General features: G+C 40.1%; 1 pseudogene; it reads right to left on the bottom strand.

Moving 5' to 3' along the window:
- Positions 1 to 270: 270 nt before the first annotated feature.
- On the bottom strand, positions 271 to 18,926 carry LOC133245192 (POU domain, class 5, transcription factor 1-like; annotated as a pseudogene).
- Between the last annotated feature and the right edge of the window lie 6,949 nt (positions 18,927 to 25,875).

A 25,875-nucleotide genomic window follows, 5' to 3' on the forward strand; every position in this document is an offset into this window, starting at 1 on the left:
CCGGGTGCCATAGCCAAGACCTGACACAGCCAAATAAATTAATTAATTAAAAAAAAAAAAGTGGCAGGACACATTCATTAACACTGAAGGAAGCTTTGTTTTGTTTTTAGGTCCCAGGCCTTCATATAAGAACAAAGTGAGGAGTGATGTGGGGATTAAAGTTAAGAACATCATCCTACTTCACCTTCCCTCCAACCAGTTTCTCCAAACTCCCTGCCCCCACACCCTTTGTATTCCCAATTCCTTTCTTAGTGAATGAAGAACTTAATCCTAAAGCCCTGGTACAAACCCCAGGGTTCTCTCCGTAGCTCTCCCTTCCTCTCCCCCCACACCCCATTCCCGGGGAGAGTGGGCACCTCGGTTTGAATGCACAGGAGAGCTCAGGGTGGTGACAGACACCGAGGGAAAGGCCTCACCCTCGGGGACTGGGATGTAGGGGTACAGCATACTGACATGAGGGCTCCAATTGCCTGGGGTACCAAAATGGGGCCCTGGCGTCAGAGGAACGGATGCGGATACCCCTGAGAAGGCAGACCCAGCAGCCTCAAAATCCTCTGGTTGGAAATAGTTGCTGCTTGATTGTTTGCCCTTCTGGCAATGGTTGCAGACGACACCGGAACCACGTCCTTCTCTAGCCCAAGCTGCTGGGCGAAGTGGCTGATGTGCTGCAGAGTGGGCTTCGGGCACTGCAGGAACATGCTCTCCAGGCTGCCTCTCACTCGATTCTCCATACTAGTCCACTTTCTCTTCTGGGTGTGCACTAGGGCCTCTGCCTTGCATATCTCCTGCAGATTTCCTTGTTGTCAGTTTTCCTCCACCCACTTCTGCAGCAGAGGCCACAGCTTACACGTGTTCTTTGAAACTGAGTTGCAAAGCCTCAAATTGACAGGTAGACCTTTGGCTGAACACCTTTCCAAAAAGTGAGCCCAGGTGAGCCCCACATTGGTCTGGGTATATCCCAGGGTGACCCTCTTCTGCTTTAGGAGTTTGGCAAATTGTTCCAGGTCTTTCTGAAGAGCTTTGATGTTCTGGGACTCCTCAGGATCCGCTCCATTTTCTCCTTTTCCAGCTTCAAGGCACCTGGTCCAGGGAGGCCCCCTCGGAGTTGCTTTCCACCCTGGCTCCTGCCTCGCCCTCGGGCTGAGGCACCCTCCAGGACACCTTGGGGCACCAACCCCACTCTAACCTGCGGTGCACAGCAGGCCATCCCTCTGCACAAGTCATAGGGTGGGGGCACAGGGGAAGCCCCCACACCTCGTGCTGGGCACAAGCTCCAGCCAGATTCCTGACCCACCCGGAGGCCCTTGGAAGCTCATCCAGGTCCGAGGATCAACCCAGCCTGGCTGTGGCCCTCCCTGCCGATGGCCTCCACCGCCCAAGCTTTAAAGATCCATTAGTGGACTAATAAAAATCTTTTTTCGGGAAACAACTATGAAGGTACTTTTTATGTCTTCTTTGTGATTAGGGGTGAGAGAAAGAAAGAAACATATGTTTTTGTATATATATATATATATATATCTAAGTTTGTACTTAAAAACTACCCCCTGAGTTCTTGATTATCTCAAGGTGAAGACAGTGTTAAATTACTTGTGGTGACAGCCCGTCAGATTGAATATATAGCAGAAGGACAAGGTAAAGGGTAAAATGGATTCAATGTAGAGGGAGCTGTGGGTTTGAGACTGCCCTAAAGGAGCAGACAAGGGAGGTGGGGATGGTGTTCCGCCTTAATAAAACCCCACCTGTAGAATGTGGATGGCTTTCTTTTGATTCCAAACTGGAGTCTCTCTTCTCTGTGGTGATTGGCGTATAGGGACTGGTACTCCTATGAACACACATGAAGGAAACAGGCATCTTAAAAGATGAGGATTTATGTTCTCAGAATAAACATTGGGAAGTATCAAGTTCACCCCCCCTGGAAACTACAAGGGTCTGTTGTTATATGATAGGACCTGGGTTTACTCAGAACTCACAGGACATGTAAGGTTTTAAAGCAGATGTAGTTGGTAAGAAAATGGTAGCAATATACACCAAAGGGACTGGAAGGGAGGATGGAATCAGATAAACTCCTTAAAGCATTAGAGATTTTTGAGTCTACAGTTGCACTGACTAATTTGGTAGCCGCAGTGGCTATTGAGCATTTGAAATGTGGCTGATCTGATTTGAGATGTGCTGTAAATGTAAGATGCAAAATGTCTTCAAGAAAATAGGTTCTGAAGACTTAGTTATCAAAAAGAATGTAAAATGTCTTGTTAATAAAGGTTTCATACTGCTTATATGTGAAAATAATAATATTGTGGAAATGTGGGACTAAATAACATACTGAGTTAATTTCACCTGTTTCGTTTATGTTTTTTCTAATATGACTATCAGAAAATTTTAAATTATTTATGCAAGAAAATTTTATATTACTCACATTTACAATGTACATTATCTTTCTATAGGGTAGGACTGCTCACAGGAGCAAGCCCTCTGTATTTGAATGTGGGTAGATATAAGAAGGATGCTTATGTTAAGAATTTTAAAACCTGTGTTTCCAAAATAAATTCTGTAAGATGGTGTAACAACATAGTTTATTATGACGTGAAATTGGCTATGCCATCGGTTAAGCAGCTTATCCCACGCCTTAATAACACTATTCAATAAAATCCCATGTATGTATTGGCTTGGAATAGAACTGTCCTATACCTACTAAAATGAAAAGAAGAGAAGGAAAGGATATAAAGAAACTGTGTTAACACTGGGGAATAGAAGCCATTCATTCAATACATAAAAGTACTTTTTGGCAACTCCCACAATTAGAGAAATTTCAGAAACAATTAAAGGATTTGGAAGTCCCCGACGATTCATTTTGAGAAAGTCTATCGTCTTAAAGAAACCTCCAGGAGAATCAAAGAAGCATATGCTTTAATGGGATTTTTGCTATTTGAGGACTGTGTTCTAGGTAATTTCCAACATGCTGAGCATTTCCCCTCATTTTTCTCCAAGAGAGTCCTGCATGAATTGGGTCTTCAAAGAGAAAATTTTTTATTTCCTTATGAAGTCACTCAATGTCCCCTCCACGTTAACCCATCCTTCAAGGAAAGACACCTTCTCCGAAGACTGTTCTACCACATCGCTCATCACTCCCGAGATGTTTTTCAGTCCCCGTGTAATTATCTCCATGATGGAGGAGGCTCCAGATGCATTTATTTGCCCCTCTCTGTGACTGGAAAATGTATTCCATATTCAGTTAAAGTCAGTAATTAAAACGACCTAATCTGCATTCACTTTGTAACCACCGGCTGAAACTCCCCCTCTGTCAACCCCAGAGGTGAGAGGGCTGCTGCATTTAAACCCACACTGAAGATCTCCGATTGGCTGGTGCACAGTTAGAACAGGTGAAATAATCTAATCTGGAATATTGCTCTCCTCACCTTTTTTTAATAAAGATTTGCCTCACCACAGACCTTAATATAACAGCAGTAAAGGCAAGAGAGGAAATTGGAAACACGGCCAGGAGTGTGCCTTATGGTTCATAACAGCCCCAAATTGTGACTGTTTATTAAAACTAACACCCTTTTGTGAGTGAGGGTGTGGATCAAAATATCCAGTGGTTTCTCTTCTTCAATATTCCCCTTTTTTATAGCACTGAGTTTAAGTTTCAGTTTTAGAGTTTCATTAAGTTTTTAAAATTGTTTCTGACTGAAACATTGACTTAAAAAGGCAACTTGTCCGTAATTTGTCCCTGTTCCTTATTTCCATTATTTATTTCAATCCGTAGGAGATGTCTATGGATGGATGACCTCTTGGGCCACTGGGACAAGAAAGAGTTAAGGCAAGTGAAGGACCAGAGGAGACAGAAGTCCAGAGAACTGCCTCACAAAGTACAATTAAGGGCCTTTCCCAGGCCCATGGCGCTCTGGTGCTGCCAGAGGTAAGGAGGCCGAGCACAATGTTCTCCTTGTCCACACACCTCCCTTTTGTTTCAGCAGCATTTTGCCTCCCACACATGCAAAAGTTTGAATTTCCTGTTGGCTCTGAGGTGAGATTTATAACATTTATTAAGGTTACTATTCATTGTGAATTTACTGGGCAATAAGCCTAAGAGCTTTTAGGGGTTTAATTGCCTATGTTTACGGGGCTTGCAAAGCTCCCCGCAGAGTCACTGTCAGCCAGGTTGGCCAAATGTGGGCTTCTTGGAGCGCCTGGGGCACATGTCCTAGTCCAAGGGGAAGGTCAGGGAGAGCTGAAGGGCTCAGAGGAGACAAAGCCCTCAGGGCATGAGATTGGTTTTTCTGCTCTGGCTGTTTTGGTCCACTTCCCATGGGCTCATCTACCTCATTCTGGCCAAGTCTGAAGACATATTTGAATGTCCCATTCTCTCCAGGAAGAAAGAGAAATAATTTGAAATAATTGCATGAGGGAAGGAGAGAGGGAAAGAAGGGCTGGCAGTGGAAGTAAACACATGCTGCAAACGTAGTATGGGCTACATAAACTGTTTCATGCGTATTGTCACATTTAGTCTTCACAGCAGTCCTGTAAGGCAGGTATTATTACTCCCACTTTACAAATGAGGAAATTGAGGCTTAGAGAATGAAATCACTTGCAGAAAGGAAGACAGTGAATGGAAGAACCAGGATTTCAACTCCATTTTTCTGTGGCCTCCCAGTGCTGGTTGGGAGCTCCACATTTCATTCACTCTCATTTAACCTAAGCAATGGGTTCAGGTGTGTCGTCAGGACATTTGTAAGTACAAGGTTACACTTACTTTTAAGATGGTGGGTTTGTTTTATTGCAGAAAGGTAGCTTTTTTGCAACAGCCTTAACCCTTGACCTCACCAAACCCTTGTAGAATGGAATGAATGCACAAGAGTGGAATAAAGTCAACTGAGTAAGGCTGTGGGCCGGGCAGGACAAAGGAACTGTAAAGGGTCTGTCAGTCTCTGAGAGGGAGAGCTACTGAGGTAGTTCACTAATTTGATAAGAGTGGGAAAAAGTTCTGGTTCATTTCATCCATTCATTTATTCAACAACTATTTGGTATGCATTTACTGTGTGCTAAGCACTGCATTAGGCATGAGGGATGCTAGATACTTCAGCACTCTGCCTGCTTCCTTCCTGCTGTGCAGAGGCCACAGGATGCTGCTCATACCCTGTCTCTTAAGCTGCTGCTGCTGCTGCTAAGTTGCTTCAGTCATGTCTGACTCTGAGTGACTCCATAGACGGCAGCCCACCAGGCTCCCCGTCCCTGGGATTCTCCAGGCAAGAACACTGGAGTGGGTTACCATTTCCTTCTCCAGTGCATGAAAGTGAAAAGTGAAAGTGAAGTTGCTCAGTCGTGTCTGACTCTTAGCGACCCCATGGACTGCAGCCCACCAGGCTCCTCCATCCATGGGATTTTCCAGGCAAGAGTACTGGAGTGGGGTGCCATTGCTTTCTCCACCTGTCTCTTAAAGGCTTTTTCAAATCTACCCAAGTTCTGTCACAGTGACAAATTTCTCAGGTTTCTTAAAGAGATGGTTTAACAAAGGGAAGAAACAAAGTGATAGAAGTAAAAAGTTGATGAGCAGACAGTGTACTCTTTATGTGAAAAAAATAAACAAACATATATACATATACACACATTTGTATATAGACATAGTGCTGGGCTTCCCAGGCTGCATGGGTGGTGAAAGAATCTGCCTGCCAATGCACGAGACGCCAGAGATGTGGGTTTGATCCCTGGGTCAGGAATATCCCCTGGGGTAGGAAACGGCAACCCACTCTAGAATTCTTGCCTGGAGAATTCCATGAACAGAGGAGCCTGGCAGGCTACAATCATTGGGGTTGCAAAGACTCAGACACAACTGAGTGATCACACACACATACATAATGTGCTCTTCATATCTTCACATGAAATAAATAAATTAGTAATATATACATATACATACACATACATAAAGATGCATGTGTTCACACCTGTGTGTGTAAAATTAGCCTGATGTACAGTCCAAGACACCATTACCAATTTGATTGGTCTTATAACGGCAAAAAACCTACTGGCACAGAGGACTAAGCGGTGGAGCCATCATTGTTGGAAATGTATTGTTCAGGACATTTGTTAACTTCTTGATGCGGCAGGAGAAGTTGAATCAGATTCAGTTATTCAGTTGAAGAATAAATTGGAATATTTCGGTGCATTTCTTAAAAAAAAAAAGCCACTTTAAGCTTATGTATTAAAATGACAAAGTCTTAAATAGGGGTCTCTTTTTCTAAACAAAAGATATGCAAATTGAAATTCAAGATTTATATTATGATAAAAACTGAAATACAAAAGAGTCATTATCCTGCAAAATGTAAAAGTACATTGCTTCATGAGTCTATAATGATATAATGGGATATTGATGTAATAAAAGGTGTCAGAAAGGAGACAATGACCTTAAAATTTTAAGTCAGAAACATTAGAATTGAACAGTAAGTATCTACCCACCTAACTATCCATCTAGCTATTGCATATTTTAGAAATTTGAGGTAAGGAACAGTGTATTTTTATCTGCTGATGGTATAGCCATAATAAGGGGTTTGGGATTAGAGAATGGGAATTATTTTTCACATAACCATTCCAACTCTGAAACTGGATAAAGATTTTACCTTGAATATTAGATTAATAGGACTATCTTTTCTAAAAATCAGTGGTGCGTTATGAGGCTTGGAAATCATTCCTGGCCTAGCCACAGGACAGCAAATGTCAGGGACGCCAGTTCTCCCTGCCTAAGTATGAAAGACTCGCTCACAGTGAGTTTGCAAGGACTCTTAGTTTTTAAGATGATGGGAGCAATTTACAGTTAATCATCATGTGTCACTGAAAAAGGATGGATCAACTTAAAGACACTGCAATAGAACACAAAAGATTTACTCTATCAAATCACAGGGAAATTGTAGGAAACTATTTACACTTGAAGTTATTCTACTGGCTTATTTTAAAAAGGGGAAGCGTGTGTGTGTGTGTGTGTGTGTTTCAGGGGAGACACACTTAAAGTAATCAAGTGATATACCACATGTGAAGCAGACGCACAGGCTTGTTCCCACTACTAAACAGAGCAGAAGGCCTGGTTTAGCTTTATTTGGCAGGAATTTATATACTTGCTTCACTATTTGATCTTAACTTAAACAAAGGATGTTGGTCTCAGCCACCACTGATTTCAGGGTAACAGCCCTCTTTCTGAAAGGCAGCAGAATTGTGACACTTCGAAAATCAGATGGTTGCACAGTATGGAAGTTTCTTAAATGTTTATTTATTGTAGTGAGCCAAACCCTCCTTTTCTTGTTTCGGAGTGTGCGATCAATTGCACTGAAAGCTGTAGGCAGAAGGATCTTACTTTCATACAATTGTCAGAACCTTGGCGAGGCCATGCAGAACAAACCCAAACAAACCAGGGACTCTAAATGAGGCCTAAGAACCTACTCTGAGCCCAAACTCCTGATAATTTTCCAGTTCAGAAAGTTGCTGAGGGTCCTCTGTCAGGGTGAGCTCATGGTTTATGATTTCGGAGCCTGTGCAATGCTCCCTTCTATTTCATCTTGACTTAATGTCATTAGTCTTCCTTCACAGAAACCTGAGCGCTCATTTTCTAATCTATCTAGATGATACGCTGACAGCATTTTCCCTGATCGAGACTTTACCATTTATGTCTCTGCCTCTGTTAATCATTTGCAGAAATGAGATTTATAGTAAAAAGGATTAAATCAATTCTGACTACCTCCCAATTCTTAGGTTTTCGGGGATTTTTGATGAACACAGAAACCATGGCCCCTCAGAGATGCTTTCCTAAGAAGATCTTTCTTAGCTTTGTGAGGTGGCCGTTCAGCGTCTCTGAGTCTCTGTGGATCACAGCAGGTCCACTTCTCCATGTTTTGTTTGGCAACCACGCCTCAGAGGCTACCCTCGGAGCAACTCAAGCTGTTTTTGATTGGAATCGATGAGTGAGCCATCCATTCTCTTCTCTTTCATTTTCCATCTTTCCTTCATTCTCTTCTTCCCACTTCGAAGATGAGTACCCTTAGGAAAGGTATCAACTGATTTCAATTGTTTGTCTTTTGAGTTTCTCATCATGGGGTAAATTTTGACATTTTTAGCGGGCAGAGATTGAAGAGAAAAATTGCACTAATCGAAACTAAATCATAGTTTATTTTGTTCCTTTCTAATTTCTCTAATCTTTCACTGACTTGAAATTGCTTCCATGTGTCAGGCCTTGTGCAAGGCTGGGGACTTTCACGAACATGCGGTCTTCCTTCCATATTCACAGGGGACGGGTTCTAGGACTCCCGTGCATACCAAATCTGCGGTAGTTGAAGTCCCTTATATGAATATAAAATGACGTAGCATTTCCATATAGCCCGCACACACCCTCTTGTTTACTTTAAATCATCTCTACATACCTAATACAGTGTAAATGTTATGTACATAATTGCCAGTGTAGCAAATTCAGGTTTTGTTATTGAGAGCTTTCTGGAATGTTTCTCCCATATATTTTCAGCTGTTTGAATCCACAGATGAGGAACCCATACTGGAGTGGTAGTCGTTCCCTTCTCCATGGCATCTTCCCAACCCAGGGATCAAACCCATGTTTCCCACATTGCAGGTGGATTTTTTACCAGCTGAGCCATCATTTTCTTTCTTTCTCCTCCTCCCTTTGTTCCTTCCTTCCCTCGTGGTTTTCTTATTTTTTCCAAATTTACTCTTATTATTTTGCTTAGTTGCCTTGGATTTCTTCCTCTGATCCTCATGGTGAGTACAAGGATAGCATTTCCTGAGTTTTTTCTTCATTCTGTAAATCCTGTTTATCCCACGAGCTGTGCTATCCAGCAAGAAGGACAGTGATCATATTGACATATCCTTGGCCATGTGTCTAGACCAGAGTCAATGTCTTTAAATTCACTGAACCACTTACTCACCAAAAGTCATTCTAAATCATCTGCTCTATGTCATTCCATTTGCTGTCTTCTGCAGTCTAGAAAATATCTGGACCATAGTTCTCTCTGATTTCCTCTGTCTGACCCTGTGTTCATCCCCTTGGTCTAGGTAGGCATTTTGGCTTCTCTGGCTTTTACCCTTATTACTAGATAGATTCTAGGTCCTTTAACACAAAATGCAAATCTTTCAGACTCTCCCCTTTTGAGGCCACTCTTGGAAATGATTTGATACTAGAGATATAGTTAACCTATACACCCAGAATCTTTTTACGGTATCATCTTACTCGGTTAGTATAGGGCTTGCTGCAGTCCCTGGGTTTAAGGGGGTAAAGGTGAGTAATGTGTCACACATTTTGGCCTCAATTTGGAGTGTCTTTTTTCACCATGGTGAACTGGCTCGTGTCTGTATATTTTAAAGTCATTGTGTCATTTCATTTTCCCCCTGAGGGTTCAATATTTGTATGTGTAGGATTTGTGTCTTATGCATACACAAAGATTTGATTGTCCAATATCCTAGCAGTGGTTGCATACACTGTGTCTTCAGAGGGATTAGACTTGGAGGTGGTAGAAGCACCCTACAATTTTTGGACTGAGATAGTATGGGGACCTGCACACTGTAGCCACAGACTAGGAAAGAACCAGAAAGTTCACCCATACTACAAAGGTAAACTTTTGGTGATTCCTCAAGATGTGACAGGTTAAAAAGGAACATCAAAAGTAGGAGCCAGAGTACCTCACTTTTTTGTTAGTTTGACATAAAGGATTTAGCAAGTAGGAATAGAGTAAGAAGCATTACTAACTCTGGTTTCAAGGATTTGGTGAGTCACATTGTGTGGGGTGCTCACCTCCATCAATATTCACAACAACACCTCCCATATACACAGCATTCTGCTGAAGATGCAAATTCTTATAAAATACAGTTCTTCCTTTCCAAGAGCTTATGATGAGTCTAAAAGAGACCACTACAGGCTTAAATGATAGAAACCACTATACAAGACTTGTTTGAACTATATTACGCTGAGGGTGCTCCAAAGACAGTACAGTAACTGAAACTGAGATGAAGGAGAACTTTGCTTAAAGATGTGGCCTACTTCACTGGTGTGTGACCTGCGCAGTCTCATGGGACTAATGATACTGGGCTGTCACTATCTTAAAATTCTTAGTAATTAAATCTTTGAATGTGTTCCGTGGGTGACACTCTAAGGTAGAATGGAGCAGGCACATGAACAGGGAATATACATATACAATATGCATTTCTATCTGTCCTTGCTGCCCCATTCACACTTGGAATTCACAATGCCCCAGATGTGTGTACAATTGTGGTGGACCTACAATATGGGGGAGTTACTGTGGAAGACTCAAAGCAAGTACAAGGTCAAAATGCTATATCCATGAGTATAAGCAAAGGAGAGGGGACGCTGATATGTCCCGGAGGCTAGGTTTCATTCCACCAGAATTTGCTTCAAACATAGAACACATAAAGAAGGCATGGTGTTCTAAGAAATGCAAGCAATCAATCATATCATATCCTTCTTACTCATGTTATGTCCATGTGTTAGCCAATCACTTAAGCTGAAAATGACGACGCAGAAGTAAAGGAAGTGGTAGGGCAATCCAGAGTCCTTGTTTTCCCCTCTTCCTTACCTTTTCATCAGTAAATTGAAAGCACCATGTTGGTGAATGTGTATGTGTAAATAAATGTGATAAAAACAGTTGAGTTAGTGTTGTGTACCATTTCCAATCTTTGGTAGCAAAATACATATGCATGTACAAACTATGAAATAAAACTTATGCAATTTCAGTAATTCTGCACATAATATAAATACTTTTGTATTTACATTTAAAACTGGCATTGCCAATATAATGATGAACAGTAAATAAAATTCATGCTAATAATAAAAAATCTTAATTTTTGTTTACTTGAATTACATTAATAGAAAATTTAAAATATGACAATTCAAAGGAGATACCACAGAAGAAATACAATTTTATACTTCTTCCTGTTTTTTGAACAAAGGCCTCCATATTTTCATTTTTTACTGGGTACCACAGACTATACATCCCCTGCCTGAGGGTCTTGATGGCAAGATGAAACTTAGAAAACAACAAACTTCTATTGGAAGGGCTACTTTTATGCCCTAAAATTGATTTATCCGATTTGGTCCATAAATACCATAAGGAAAGTGTGAACACTCAAAAATATTTGATCTATTGATTCAAAGCTTAGAAAATTAAACCCACCCAAAATATTTTTTCATTTTAAATTTTCTCTTCTGGTTACTCTATGCTCTTTAAATTTTTTTATACATTCAACCCTTAAAGCTTCATCTGTAACAGATCTGGAGTAAGGTATAGAGCAAGTCAACTTAGGTTCTTCTCAAAATGTTAAATCATCACCCATGACCTTAGTTGTCTCCAAAATCACATTTAAACTTCTGATTTTTCTTTGTAATTTCTTTATAAACATTTATTTTAATTTCCATTCATTTCTATTCACTGACTGTGCATGCCCCCGGGTTACTGTGGGTTCTCAGTTCCAACCCAGCAACTATGGAACGTGCCTCTTCTAGCTCTAAGTCACATGTACCACCCTTTCTACCTGGAACAATCCCAGTGAGCCATCTGATTACTTCTATTTCTCCCTTCTCTCAATGCAAAAAAAAAAAAAAATGGAGATTTCTCAGTCTCACTCCACTTCAGCTCCACTACAGATCCACCAAAAGAGAGGAGGAAGTACTTTTTAACTATAAAACACTATACACACACAGAGCATGGCTACTAATGTTGTTTTAATTATGTTGAAAACAGTTAATACTTCTTTAAGGCTTACTATAGCCAGGCAGTGTTCTAAACCTTTGTGCGTATTGATGCATTTATATTCTCACAACAACACAGAAAGGTTAAGTAACTTGTTAAACAGCTAATAAGTGGTGGAGGTGGGATTCCACCCCAGCAATCCCCCGTTTATCTTCCTAAGGAAAGGTGTGGAAAGTCTCAGGACACTGTACCTTAGCGTGCCATCACACTGATCAATTAGCATGTACTTAAGAAGACCCTGCTTCCATATGCCCAAGAGAAAAGGAGGGCAGAACACCCAAATTTTTATATTGATTATTGCTTGCCAGAAAAATCCACTCACTGTTTGCCTCTATGTTTCTCTCTGGTTCAGCTTTGTTTTTTAATTTTGAAGCACAGACCTTCTCTGGGAAGTTAGATTTTACTTTGATATTTCCACCCGAGACTGGAGTTTGGAGAGCGTGCTCTCTCCCACAGATGCTTACTCGAGCTTTGTGACCACCAGCCTAGGAGACTCCACTGCAATCTGCTTGGAACTTCCTACAGGACCACCCAGAAGCTGCAGCTGGTGCTGAGTACCACGGTGGCCGCCTGTTTACATGAGAATTTGAGTTGAAGGAAGTGGACAGTACCTGCTTTCTGCTGTCAGCCAAGGACTCGATTCCCATGGAATAATTTGATGTGTAATCTAGAAATATTCAAAAGTTTTAGGCCCCAACTATTTTCCAGACATGGGAAAAAACTGGGGCAAAAGGGAGTTTCTCCCTGGATGCTGGCAGCTTCTCTCTGGTCCGGCAGAACCAGCTGTAGGTCTGGGACCATGGGTCGGACAGACTCCAAATGTGCTGATCCTCAGATAGACCACATTGAAAGAGCCATTTTCTCATACAAAGACTTTCCATTGAATCATATCCTATGCACTATCTCTGGCTTCTCAGAGAGGAACAACACTGAACTTGTAAAGAAAACAAAAAGTGTCCTTAAAACCCTGGCCCATATCTTTTGCGGATAGCCAAGTTCATGCCTAGCCGCCCCAGGAGGGCATTTGGCAACAGTCGCAGAAGAAAGCTTTTCTGTCCTGATAAATAACAGTGTCCGGAAGAGCTGTCTTGCAGGGTGAGGGGTGCCTGTGGAAGCAAGGCAGAGTTTTATAGAGCTGTTAGCGACGCCTTTATAGCACATTTTAGGCAGCAGATTTTTTGCTGAACAGGTTATCTTATTTCTGTGTTTTTGTAAATCAAACTCTTCTTTACAATTTTGTTTTGGAGCACTTCAGAGGGCTCACAAATTAAAGAATTTCTAACATCTATTTCCACAGTATATTCAGATTTCCAGAGATCAAGTTGCCTTAAATTGAGGGGGAACTCTATCAACAACTTGGTCCCTTCAGTTTCGCCCTTTCACCAGGGCCATGTCAAACCATCTGGACTCCATGAAGCTAACATGCCCTGGGAAGGAGAAAGAAGCAGGCAAGCCACCTGGAGACAAATGTTGCAAGTCGATGAGGTCTCTCCTCTGTTGAAGGCATAAAGCATATTCTTTGGGGTTGAGCCTTGAGAAGAAAAGCACACTCAGATTTATTGAACTGGTACTATGCACCAGGCATTTAATTGCACAATAGCCCCATGAGGTAGAAGATAATGAGCTAAAACTTAATAAGCACCTACTAGCCAATGGGCACCAAGCTAGTAACTTCATTTTTAAATGTATTGTTTCATTTAGTCTTTATAATTAGGGTTGCCGTAGTTAGCAAATTAAAATCTAGTTAACATCTAGTTACATTTGAATTTCAGATAAGTAACACATTCTTTGCAGTATAAATATGTCTCATACAGTATTTGGGATATACTTATACTTAAAAATGTTGTTTTCTTCTTGAAATTCATATTTAAGGAGGGGGTTGTATTTTATCTAGAGAAGGAAATGGCAACCTACTCCATTATTCTTGCCTGGGAAATAACACGGACAGAGGAGCCTGGCAGGCTACTGACCATGGGATCGCAAAGAGTAGGACACAGCTTAGTGACTAATTCACTACCTCCGCCTGTATTTTATCTGGCAATGCTATTTGGAAGAATCCTAAGAAGAAACAATTATTATTCCCATTTTACAATTAAGGAAACTAAGAGTCAGAGACATTTTTTTTAAATTGCCCACAATGGTAAGTAAAGGTAGAGGAGTTGGGATAACCGTTTCTGTTTGATTTTAAACCCCATAGTGTCAGCAACTATACCATACAGTCTCCTCATCTAGGCTAATAAATAGAGTCAATTTTATTCAGTCAAATAAGCTGCCTCAAGAGAAAGAGCTAACTTCAATATTAAATACTAGATATTTATTAATGATCTACCCAATCCAAAGCCTTGTGCTAGGGCTGGAGACAAGAAAAGATGCATATGAGGATACTTTAAGAACCAGGACCGGCTCTCATAGGAAAATATAATGTAGTGGAGAAGATGAATGGGAGATAAGGAGAGGGATTTGAGAGAGAGGGGAAATGCTAAATATATTTCTAGTCAATTTTAGGTGTTTTAAGCAGGAACATCAGTGTTGTAGTTGACTCCGCTTTAAAAATCCTGAGGTCCACTTTAGAGAGCCTTGGTGGTATGGAGGTGGGGTCCTGAGGAAAATGGATGACCATCCTTAGTGTCCCCAAGGAGCAAGATTCCTGTAAGAGATTAGCAGCTGCCACTTTGTGCTGTCACCAATGCCTCAAGTCCATGGCTCCAGGTTACACAGAGACTTTCAGAGTTGCTAGTGGCTTGGCTATCACATTGCCCACCTCACTGATACCAGGGTCACTCTGGCAAAGTTGCCCAATGAAGGCTACCCCTTCCTCCCTCAGCACTTTATGTGAAACCTGCCCATTCTGCCAACTTGTGTGAAGATGGCCAAAAGAGATTTGTTTAGGAAAGGCAGAACCCAAGAAAGCAAGTATTAGAAGCACAAAGTAGAATCATCATAGGATAATATCTGAGTTCTTCCTCAAGCACTGCATCGGATATTTTTAAAGTTTTATTCCTATACATCACAAGAAAACAATGAGGTAGGAATTGCTCTCTCTTCCTTACAGATAAGAACACTGAGACTCAAAGATGGTAAGGGACATGCTGAAGGTCACACAGTCAGGATGAAGAGCTATCTACTCTGAACCATGCTTTTTGTATAGCATCGAGTTCCCTCCTTAAAACAAAGGGAATGGGACCTTTTCCCCTGCAGGCAGGCAGGGAAATTCAACTAAACAGCAAGCAGAAAGAGATGATGTTCAGGGCCTTGGTGAAAAGAAATGGGGCTGAATCTAATACCATACTCTCTTATCTCTAATTGAAGCTGAGGGTAGACATGCCTGTTTTTACAGCTAACATCAAAAATAGAAATCAACACAGTGCAAATGAATATCTAATACTATAGTTTACGGTATGATTCTTTTTCCTATGTCATTTTACAAAATAGAAAAGATTTGGGAAGAGAAACTTAGAAACAGACACAGAAAAGGCTTATGTCTTGATAGTAAGGACAGTTTTAAAGTTGAAGTTCTGGTTTTGATAAGAAAAAGCTTTTAAGGGTGCTTTTTATACAGCATTGTATATCTGTATTTATAGTCAATTCCTTCCTTCACTTTGCCTCTCTTGCGCTACAATGCTAACTTTCCTTTCATATTTTTCCAATGGTTAACATTCTGCTTCTGAAAATTATCCATTAAAATTTTATAAATTTTGTGTTTTGGTGAGACAGTATGAGGAAATGCCATTGTGAAATTAGATTTTTCTTTGACATCAGGCGCCCAGTCAGCAATCCAATCCCATGTGTTTCTATTGAGACATTAGGGTTTGATATAATTTTGGGCAGAAAACATTTTAAAAATGAAACAATTGAATTTTCTAGATGGTCTTGGGGACCACTTAGCTTAAGAGAATACACTTCCAAATCAAAAGCCTTTCAATCATTTTAAATATTATTTGGATGATATTTGCTTTGTGTGTAGTAGCAGTTTGAATTTGTATTGAATGTTTGACCGGCTCATGCACACATAGATGATGTATGAAATTATTATTTCATATTTTTCTAGTGTTTGCATTGCAAGTGACATCTGGCTGACAGGACCTTGGAGAAATGGGATACGAAGTGAATGCTGCAGTTACCACAAGCATCGTATTTATCAAAAGGTTTAAGGTTGGCCTGTCTTTGTTTAACATATGAAACTTGGAACATTGACTGGGAAGCTCTGTGTTTTTGTGTTGCCTGCATGTTTTAACTGAGCTGTTTAGGAAAAGAGCAGTCAAAGAATAAACACTAATTGTATTATTTGTTCTGCTCATGAAAGTAAATATTATACATTCTAATTTTAAGAAAACACACTTAAATTAGATTTGATATAATTTCCATACATTTTGCCTGTATTCAGAGAATTTACAGACTTCATGTTAGACAAACATGCATATTGAGCACTAGTCATCATTATTCAGAAAAGGCAATGTGGAAGAAAAAAAAACTCAACTGCATTTTTAGTTTTATTTTCTAATTCGTGAATGTGCAAAATTGAAGGAAGACGTGAAAACATGTAGTACAGTGTTTGCAAGCTCTGACTCTGTTGAAATACACACATATAAACATACACATTTTCCTGTTCTGCCTTTTCATGGAGGTCAAGGTGCCAATTATGAATTTAGTCATGAGAAATAGCATTCATTCAACAAAAATTTATGAGCGTACTACTTTGGACTATGTTCTAGTTGGGTACTGGAAAAATGCAGAGGAATCAGACAATTCCTGGCCTTAATGAACTCACAATCAGGTAACAGAAGAGATAAATATGGAAACCATTAAGTTCAATAGAGGGGTTTAGATACCATAAGAAAAGAGTGGAAGCATTGACAAAGTTGGACAAAATGGTTACAGTGGTCCATCTACCAAAGGCAGATTGGGAAGCAGAAAAGGCATTATGGGGGCTACTGTGAAAGCCTTTCAGGTATAAAAATAAGACATGCTCATTTTTTGAAACTTGAAAATTTCAGGAAAGTAGAAAGATGACAAAAATCATCCTTGTTATTATTGTCTAAAGGCAAATATTTCCAACTTGCTTCTAATCTTTCCCTCCATTCTTCTCTCTCTCTCTCTCTCTTTATATATATATATATATATATATATATATATATATTTAATTTCGGAAGCATTGTGATACTACTGCAAAAATATTGCATACATTAAAAAAGAAATTAGATGCTGCATTCCCCAAACCCCAACATCGCTGTTGAATGCATTTCCATGTTATTTTAAGCTCTTCCTATATACATAATTGTTTATGACTGAACAATACTCCAATTGATATTTAATGTCATAAACGAGCCATTACTCTGCTAGGATATTTTGTTTGTTTTCTAACTTCCTCAATGAGCAGTAAGTTGATAACTTCTAAGGAAAAATAATTCACCTGAAAAGAAAGAAATCTCCAATAGAGGGATCCCTGGTCCTAGAGCACGGCATGAAAAAGGTAAGGAACATATTTTTGGTATCTGTTAGTAGGTACTAAACCCATACTATTTGTTTATTGCCACCAGAACCCTGATTCAAGCATAATATAGTAGAAATAGACTGGATTCACCTGGAGCTACATTCAAATCTATTTCCCAACTTTGTCTGCTGCTGCTAAGTCGCTTCAGTCGTGTCCGACTCTGTGTGACCCCGTAGACGGCAGCCCACCAAGCTCCGCCTAGCTGTATGATTTCTAGAAAATCAGTTAATCTTTCTGATTTTCAGCTTCCTCATTTATAAACTGGGGCAGTACTAGCATTCATTTATCTAACAAGAGCTTATTAAGCTCACAGGGTATATAAGGTATCTTGCTAGGTATAGGGGATGTAACAGAAGTACAATGTGGCGCATGTCTTTGAGGGGCTGACAGCCAAGTGGCAGTGCCAGACATGGAAACAGACCTGACAGGTCCCAGGGGAACTCAGATGAGAAAGAAATGCATTCTTTCTGGTGGAGCAACATTTGGTCTGGATCCTACGTAGTAAAGTTTCAACTTGCCTTTCTTTGATGGTAGCATTCATCTTCAGCTCCCCAAGCAGTCGTATGGCGGGTGTTGTGAATATTTGTTCCGGTCCCTGCCCTGAAGAAGCTTACCAGCTAGTATTGGTCCTAATGCCCAGAAGAACATGGCTTCTGTTTTATAGATAGACTTGAATACTGATTTATTTAAGAAGTGATTGTGTTGGCTTGGGAGTGATTGGTTTCTTTCAAAGTCCTTCTTTCTAAGATATGTATCTGACCTTGTAAACAGAGGTTACTGTTGACCCATCAAGGGCCATCTTTTGACACAGTATTTTGAAAGCCTCATTAATCTGACTAAAACTCCTACTAAAATATGTAGGTTTTACAAAAAGAAAATGATATTAAGCAATATGCAGACATACTCTATAATCAGATTTGGACCTACATATATTAAGTCCCTCCCTGCTTAAAATTCCCAAATCTAAAATTAAAGCTAGAATACTCAGACCTAATGGCAAGTTTTCAAACATTCATAATCCAGCAATTTAAAATGCTTCGAATACCATTAAAATTGTCATTTGAACTAAAAAGATAATTTTAGCAAAACTTCTTCCTTCTCCTCTCAAAATTTTACTCAGATAAAAGTGTATCTGAAGTTTCACCAAATATGGGGAAGTAAATATATTTGCAAATTTCACTAATGAACTCCTCTTTTAAAATAAAGCAATCTCCAACTCCTGTCTTCTAAACCAATGATGTATCAGTTAACTACTGTCATACAGCTACCACATAACAATCCACTCCACATCTCAGTAGATTAAAGCCAGAATTTGTTTAGCTTTTGAGGGTCGAATTAACTGGGATTTGTCTGGTCGAGGCTGGTTATGGCTAGTGATGGCTCTGTTCCACATGCCTCTTAGAGTAGAGAAATAGAAGACTGCTTGAGTACCTACTATGTGACACAATTGGTGTCCATGTTCTCCTAAACTTTACCAAAATATGAAATTCTAAACTCCTGCATCAGTCTACTTCAACCCAAGTATAGCACAGATTTTCTCTTTGGCACGAACCTATTCTACATGTCATGGAGGCCAAGTTGGTCTGGGAGGCTGCAGGAGCCAGGCAGGCAGTCCAAGACTCACCGCTGCCATTGAAGGTGGGCACCTCAGTTGCCTTTGGCAGCTGTGTAACAACACGGAAAACCATACAGCTGCCAGATCTCAAGTTAATTAGGGTTGACCTTAAGATGGATTTTGCAAACCACTCAAATAGATCTCTCTTTTTGGCAAGTTTTCAAAGTAAGAAAGGAGAAAACAATAAAATGTCTCCAATCTGCAGTCCCTCCCTCTGAGATTTGCTTCATGCAGCCCCCATGCTTTCCCTAGCACTGAGCCATTATCCCCAGAGGGTCCTTCAAGCCTAGGACTGAGGGAAAATAAGTGGAATATGTCTGTGACCTGCTTGCATGAGATCAGAACTGCCTCCCCCCATGTTGCTGGGCCCATTTTATTAGCTATGGGAGGTAATCGGGGTTGGGGGGTGGACATGAAGGGTAGGGAGGAAAGTTGGAGGTAAATCCTCCTGGGTATAGGAGGTATCAGAATAAGTTACGTGACTTTTCTCTTCTAAAAGAGAATTTTCTCTTCTAAAAGACAAGGTGCCACTTGCACCCAGGCTACACCCTGGCAAATAGTAGGTGTTTGAAAAATACTTGTTGAAAGAATGATGATTAAATGAATGACTATTTTTCTAGTGCTATTGCTTGTCTAGTTTTGGTTCCCTTGATGTTGGGGGATGCCTATTTTCCCAGTGTCTTGGCAGCTCAGACAGTAAAGAACCTGCCCACAATGTAGGAGTCCTGGGTTCGATCCTTGGGTCAGGAAGATCCCCTGTAGAAGGAAATGGCAACCCACTCCAGTATTCTTGACTGGGAAATCCCATGGACAGAAGAGCCTAGTGGGCTACAGTTCATGGGGTCACAAAGAGTCAGACACGACTGAAGTGCGTAACACTTGATATGGCATAGAGGTTAATGTTATAGGTTCTATATTCAATCACTCAGTCCTTCTGTATGAGTGTTTACTGTGTTCAAGGCATCAGGATTTGACAGCAAACCACATGCAATTACTACTTTCACGGAGCTTACAGTCTAATGAGATAAGTCAGACTTGAGTTGTGAATCTAGACTCTGACACTAGCTCTTTGTTGAAGGTATATTACATCTTTGTGCCTTAGTGCCTTCATATGTCAAAAACGTACCATCATATACCTAAACAAATTTATATACACACATATATATATATAAAGTTTGGAGATCCATGTGTGCTCAGATGTGTCTGACTCTTTGCAACCCTATGGACTATAACCCACCAGGCTCCTATGTCCATGGGATTTTCTAGGCAAGAATACTGGAGTGAGCTGCCATTTCCTCGTCCAGGAGATCTTTCCTACCTAGGGATCAAACCTGCGTCTTCTAAGTCTCTTGCATTGCAGGCAGATTCTTTCCTGCTCGAGCCATTGGGGAAGCCACATAAAATTTATATTATATATAGGTATATATATACACATGTATAAGGTATTTAGATTATCATCTGACATTTAAAAAGTGCTATTAAATGTTTGTAATTACCTCATATATTGCTGTGAGGATTAAATGTGAAAATATACCACAATGCTGGCATATATTAAGAACTCCATAAATGGCAGATATTATTATTTCCCGTTATAAGTAGCTTTAAACATTATTGCCATTCTAAGCTTGATGTGGGGGGTGGGAGTAGTAAGAACTGGGGTGGCGGGAGACTCCAGCTGTGTCCATTGCAACTAAAACTCGAATCTGTGTTCTAATTCTCAGGCAGATACTTTGAGCAACACACACACACACACACACACACACACACACACACACATGCCCGCCCCTTACAGCATATTTAAGGACACAATTAGAAGGAGAAGTGCCTGGACCCCTGAACTAAATGTTCCTAAAAACTGAAATCCATTTTTTTTTTCATTCCCCCTCATCTATTGCCACAGTTATTTTGCTTGGCCCTGATGGAATACAGCTGGAGAGAATTTCCCAGAAATACCAGGAGATGATGCCATGCCAGCTAGGGTGCCTCTGTGTGTGGTTGGGAGGAGGTGACAGCTCCTTTTTGCTCTGGAGGAATCTGTGCCCATCCTCAGAGCCTGTCCACATCTGTAGAATGATGCATTTTCCTTCATACTTATATTCCTTTCCTTTATCAAGTGTTTTTTACTCTATATTGCCCTGGTCCTTTGGATCCAATGAAACCATTAAAGATCTGCCATTAATCATTCTTAATTTTATTCCCTTCTTCCTTTCTCATTGGATTTCTACGAGGGCCTCTCCTCCTGTACATAATCACTCCAACCTGTTATTTTTTCTTCTCTGTGGGTTTCTCTCTCCATTTGAATAGCTCACTCATAAACAGCATCATTGAGACTCAAGATAAGTAGATGTATAAGTGCCTGGGTACTTGAGGCTTCCCATCTGGGCAAATCCTCATCCTTCGCTGAAGCATGTCTATGACTTCAGTTTCCACAGCCCTCTTCAACAGCCGAGGAAAAGCTGCTCTCTCCTTTCCCCTCCCATTGCACAGCAGCGGATGTGGCACCCACGGAATCGGGCCTAGCTGTTGGCTAGGTCTCCAAACAGCCCAAGTTAGTGGCTCACTCATCACACATCTCCTTTGATGAAGCAAGAGCATGGTGATCAGGACAGAAGGAGGTGTAGAAGAGACAATAAGTACATTAGAATACACATCTTAAGGGTCAAGGCATGAAAGAGTGACAGTAACAATTAGCATGTGTAAGAAAAGTTATTATAAGCAAGATTCCAAAGAATTGTTCTCTGCTTTCACAGGAAACAGAAGGAGAAAAAAGCAACCTTACACTGTAGCGGGAAAGAGAGTTTCGCTCAACAAACAGAAGCCCTTGACTTCAGAGGTGAATAATCCCAGAAACAAGCTACCAAGTAAGTTCCTGAAAGCTGTGTTATACAATGAAAGAGAATCATTTATTTTGAGTGGTTTAGAAAGAGACTTTTCTAGAGATGAGGTTGGGAGTGGGGAGGGGTTGAATTTGACAAATACATACAGTCTTAGAACTGGAAGGAGCATAAAGGGCCCACACCATCTGTTTCATAGAAGAGGCACAGAATACATTTGCCCAAAGTTACAAGGCTAGTTCATGTTTGATACTTCAGGCTTTCCAATGCCAAGTCCAGTGCTCTTTTTGGAGCCCCAATTTAACTTGGAGATTGCGTCCTACTTTGAGATTTTTTTTAGGAGAAGAAGGAGAAAGAAGAAAATAAATACAAAGAAGAAAGAAAGAAAGAAAGAAAAATGATGGGTGATTGATTTACCCTTATGGATCCTAATAAATCTAAGATGTGTTAAGGATAATTTCCCCTTCACTGGGAGAAGGAACAGTGAACAATCACAGGTCACCATTAATTATGAAGCTGCTTGGTAAGCCAGGGCCTGCAAAGACCTGCAGTTATGTCTTCGTTGCGTTGTTTAAAGGAATGGGTTCCACAAGCAGAGACAGAGCTGTGCTGAATAGCAACACTTACCATCAGCTCCTCCAAACGCTTTCTGTGGGAGGGCGTGGGATTTCACAGCAGTGAGAGCAAAACTATTCACAGCAGTACCATATGCTCCCCACCATCAGGAGCGGTGGTCCTGGTCACTGGACTTGGCAGGCAAACCAACTGAATGGAAATTCTGAAGACCACAGTAGGAGTTTTCTCTTTGTGGGTTTTGGATGGTAAAATCTTCAATCTGTTCCACAGGCAGAAATCAGAGTGAAAAATAATTCTACACAAACCACGTATGTGGGATGCGTGTATGTGTGTGTGTAAGAGCATGAGTGTGTGTTACTTCTAGAAAAGTGAAGGAGAAGACAAAGGCCCAGCATTTATCTCGTACTATCTTGCAGAGGTAGGAGGGCTAACATTGAATGCAAGAGAGGAAAAGACTGAGAAAGTGAAAGATGGAGAAGAATTATTTTTAGTATAAATTTCATGTTTTCAGTTTTTTTCTCTAAGTAAAAAAGTAAGATGGAGAAGAATTTCCCAAATGCCAAGACCATTTAATAGCAGAATTACACCAGACGATAAATGCAGCACTTTTTAAAAGCTTGTCCTTTCTCTGTTATTAACTTTGTTCTTTCAGTTGTGCCAGAGAAAGCACAAGAGATAGAAATTGGCAGAAATATGGGTCTGAAGAACAGAAATTCAACCTAAATGAAAATACCATGAAAACTTCTAGTAAAAAAAAAAAAAAGTCTTTTGTTTAACGGCACAACTTTCATCAAGAAAAGGTTTATTTGAATTAAAAGTAAAATTTAGAACAGTCTATTGTCTGATCATTAGTAATTCTGTGCACGTATGGGCTATTTTCTATTTCCAAAGTGGTTTGCGATCATTAGTTAATCCACTCAGCATGCTTAGTCTAAATTGTGTTATATGCATATAATAGATAAGGATGGTTGTTGGTGAGAGGGAACATGACACAGCCGCTGAGGAATGGACTGGAAACTCGGAGGCTGAGATGACAGTCCTCATCTTAACCATCCAGTTTGCCATAGGAGCTGGGCCCATCCCACAGGCCTTCAAAACAAGGATTCAATTTGTTTAAGAACTAAGTATGTGTGTGTATATATATATACACACACATATATACACACACACACACATATATATATATCAAATAAAATATTTTTTCCAACAATTTTTGGTAGGCTTGGAGTTTTAATTTTCCATTAAGTTCCTTTGGCATCATGTGGGCCCAATCTCAGGTTTCGCCATACAGGAAATATATTTTAAAGGGCTTGTCTGTGTAAATAACTCCATTGAGGAGCAGCATTGTGGTTACTAAGGGCACATGTCCATGCTAACCAATGCCCTTTCAACACGAGAAAATAGTCTGGAGAGTTTAAATGCACCAGAACAAATCCGTGGTGTAATTTTTTGTTCTTTTTGGATATCAGACTTATCTATACAGTTGGTCCTCCATATCCTTTGGTTCCACATCCGTGGATTTAACCAACCACAGACAGGAAATATTTGAAAAAAATTCCAGAAAGTTCTATAAAGCAAAACTTGAATTTGTTGCACACCAGCAACTATTTACATAGCATTTACATTGTATTAGGTATTATAAGTAATCTACAGATGATTTAAAGTATATGAGAGGATGTGTGTAGGTTATATGTAAATACTATGCTATTTTATGTAAGAGATTTGAGCATCTGAGGATTTTGGTATCTGAGGGAGTCCTGGAATTATTCTCTGCAGATACCAATGTAATGTTATCAGAGGTTTGCCAAGTTCAATTTTTCTCTTGATAAGAAGAATCCTCTAAGCAAGATTATTGCTTTTAAGTGTTCTAACGTACATTTTTCAAAGATGAACCAATGCTTTTGCCCAGCAGAGCTTGTCCACATCATGTCTGGATTACAACCGTATAGCTTTCCTTTATTTTCATTTGTTTGCTCCCACCCTATCCAAACACATTAATACGTGGTCCAGATAATGTATTCCATATGTTTAATTAGCCAGTACATGAAACGTAGGAAGGTGTGGCTCTTATAGTATTTTTTCCATTTTCTCTCAGTTTCCTGAATTTTAACTGACATTCTCTGGTGGCTTTTTGTTGTTTAAAAAAAAATCTTTTTGTAATAAAGAATCTTTTCAGACTAAATTTATCAAACTGCTTCAAGTTTTAGATTTTCTTCTGATAATAAAATTTCAGTTCCATCTATAGACAGATTAAATTAATTCTGTCCTACTTTACTCAATGTGTATAATGAGTCATTACTCAATTAACAGATACACATAATAAAATATTATTTAAATAAACTGTGTTAAGGAGTTCCCTTTTATAAAGTGTCTGGATTTTTAAATTGCATTTAAAATGTTTATAATTTATAAATTTCTGCTTAATTAGGTTTTCTTGGTAAGATTTTAATTCGTTGCAGAATGTCTAATATGTCTTGACTATGTTCTGATGTCAAAAAAAAAAAAAAAGAAAGAAAGAAAATGACCAACACTTCATTTGGAGACTATTCAGAAATTTTTTTCCTTGGACTAATTGATTACCTGTAACAACGGGCCTGAAATGCCCCCACAGAGCACATGGCCAGCCGTGGGGTGATTCACTATGGCGTCACTGGGGGAGATTATGAAGCCCAGGGTTGAGATGGTGCCAGTTCATGCCTTTTCAGTGAGAAAGCACTCAAGTTCCACAGAGTGTTAATCTGGCCGCAGAATGGGAGACAGCTAAGTCTGCCTGGAATGTCTGGCTGCTGGTTGGCAGACATAGCCCTTTCTTCACCTTGGGTCTGCTGGGTTAAGGATGCTTTCATAGTAATTTTCCAATGTCTTCCTTGATCAGTCGACTGCAGCATTTTATCATTTTGCAGATTTTGTTTTCTTCATGGGTTATTACTTCCACTGAACTGCACTTAACATCTATTAGCTGAGGTCTCCAGAAGATCAAAGTCCCTCTGTGTCTGATTATTCTGCTCTTTGCAATTTGTGTCTCCCCCTCACCCCGCCCCACTCCTCCCAAACCAGGAGCCTTGCACGTTTACAGATTTGGTTTCAGTGTCTTTCCCTAAATTGTTTATAGACATAAAAGCATCATAAACAGGACCTTGTGTCTCTAGAAGGAGAATAAGAGAGGAAAAAAGTGAAGACAGCCATGGTAATGCTTGTGTTATTTCTCTCTCAATATGAATCTTTTAAAACTCACACTTAATTTTTTTTTTTTTTCTGTTTGAAATGGAGTGGGTGAGGGTGGGAGAAAGGGAGAGAAGGAGGGAAGGGGAAGTGCTCATGTCATAGCAGCTAATTTTCTGTTGAAGTTTAGTCTCTTTTCTAATCATTCACTCGACTCCCATCCCCTCCTTCCAAGGCCTGTCTGGTCTCCCCAGTTTTAGTTAAAAACATTAGTACTGTCTTTTTTGGGAACCTGTTCACAGGGCCAATATTGCATTCATTTTATGGTTTACTGTTAACCTTAATGACTAGGTTCTAACGGAGGATTTTATTCCCCTTTTAAGCCTTTAGTAAATAATAATCATCCTCTAAATTTGGTCTCCCAGCTGTGATGTACAGAAGATCTTCTAT

The sequence above is a fragment of the Bos javanicus genome, chromosome 3 (genome assembly GCF_032452875.1).
Source record: "Bos javanicus breed banteng chromosome 3, ARS-OSU_banteng_1.0, whole genome shotgun sequence".
Classification (NCBI taxonomy): domain Eukaryota; kingdom Metazoa; phylum Chordata; class Mammalia; order Artiodactyla; family Bovidae; genus Bos; species Bos javanicus.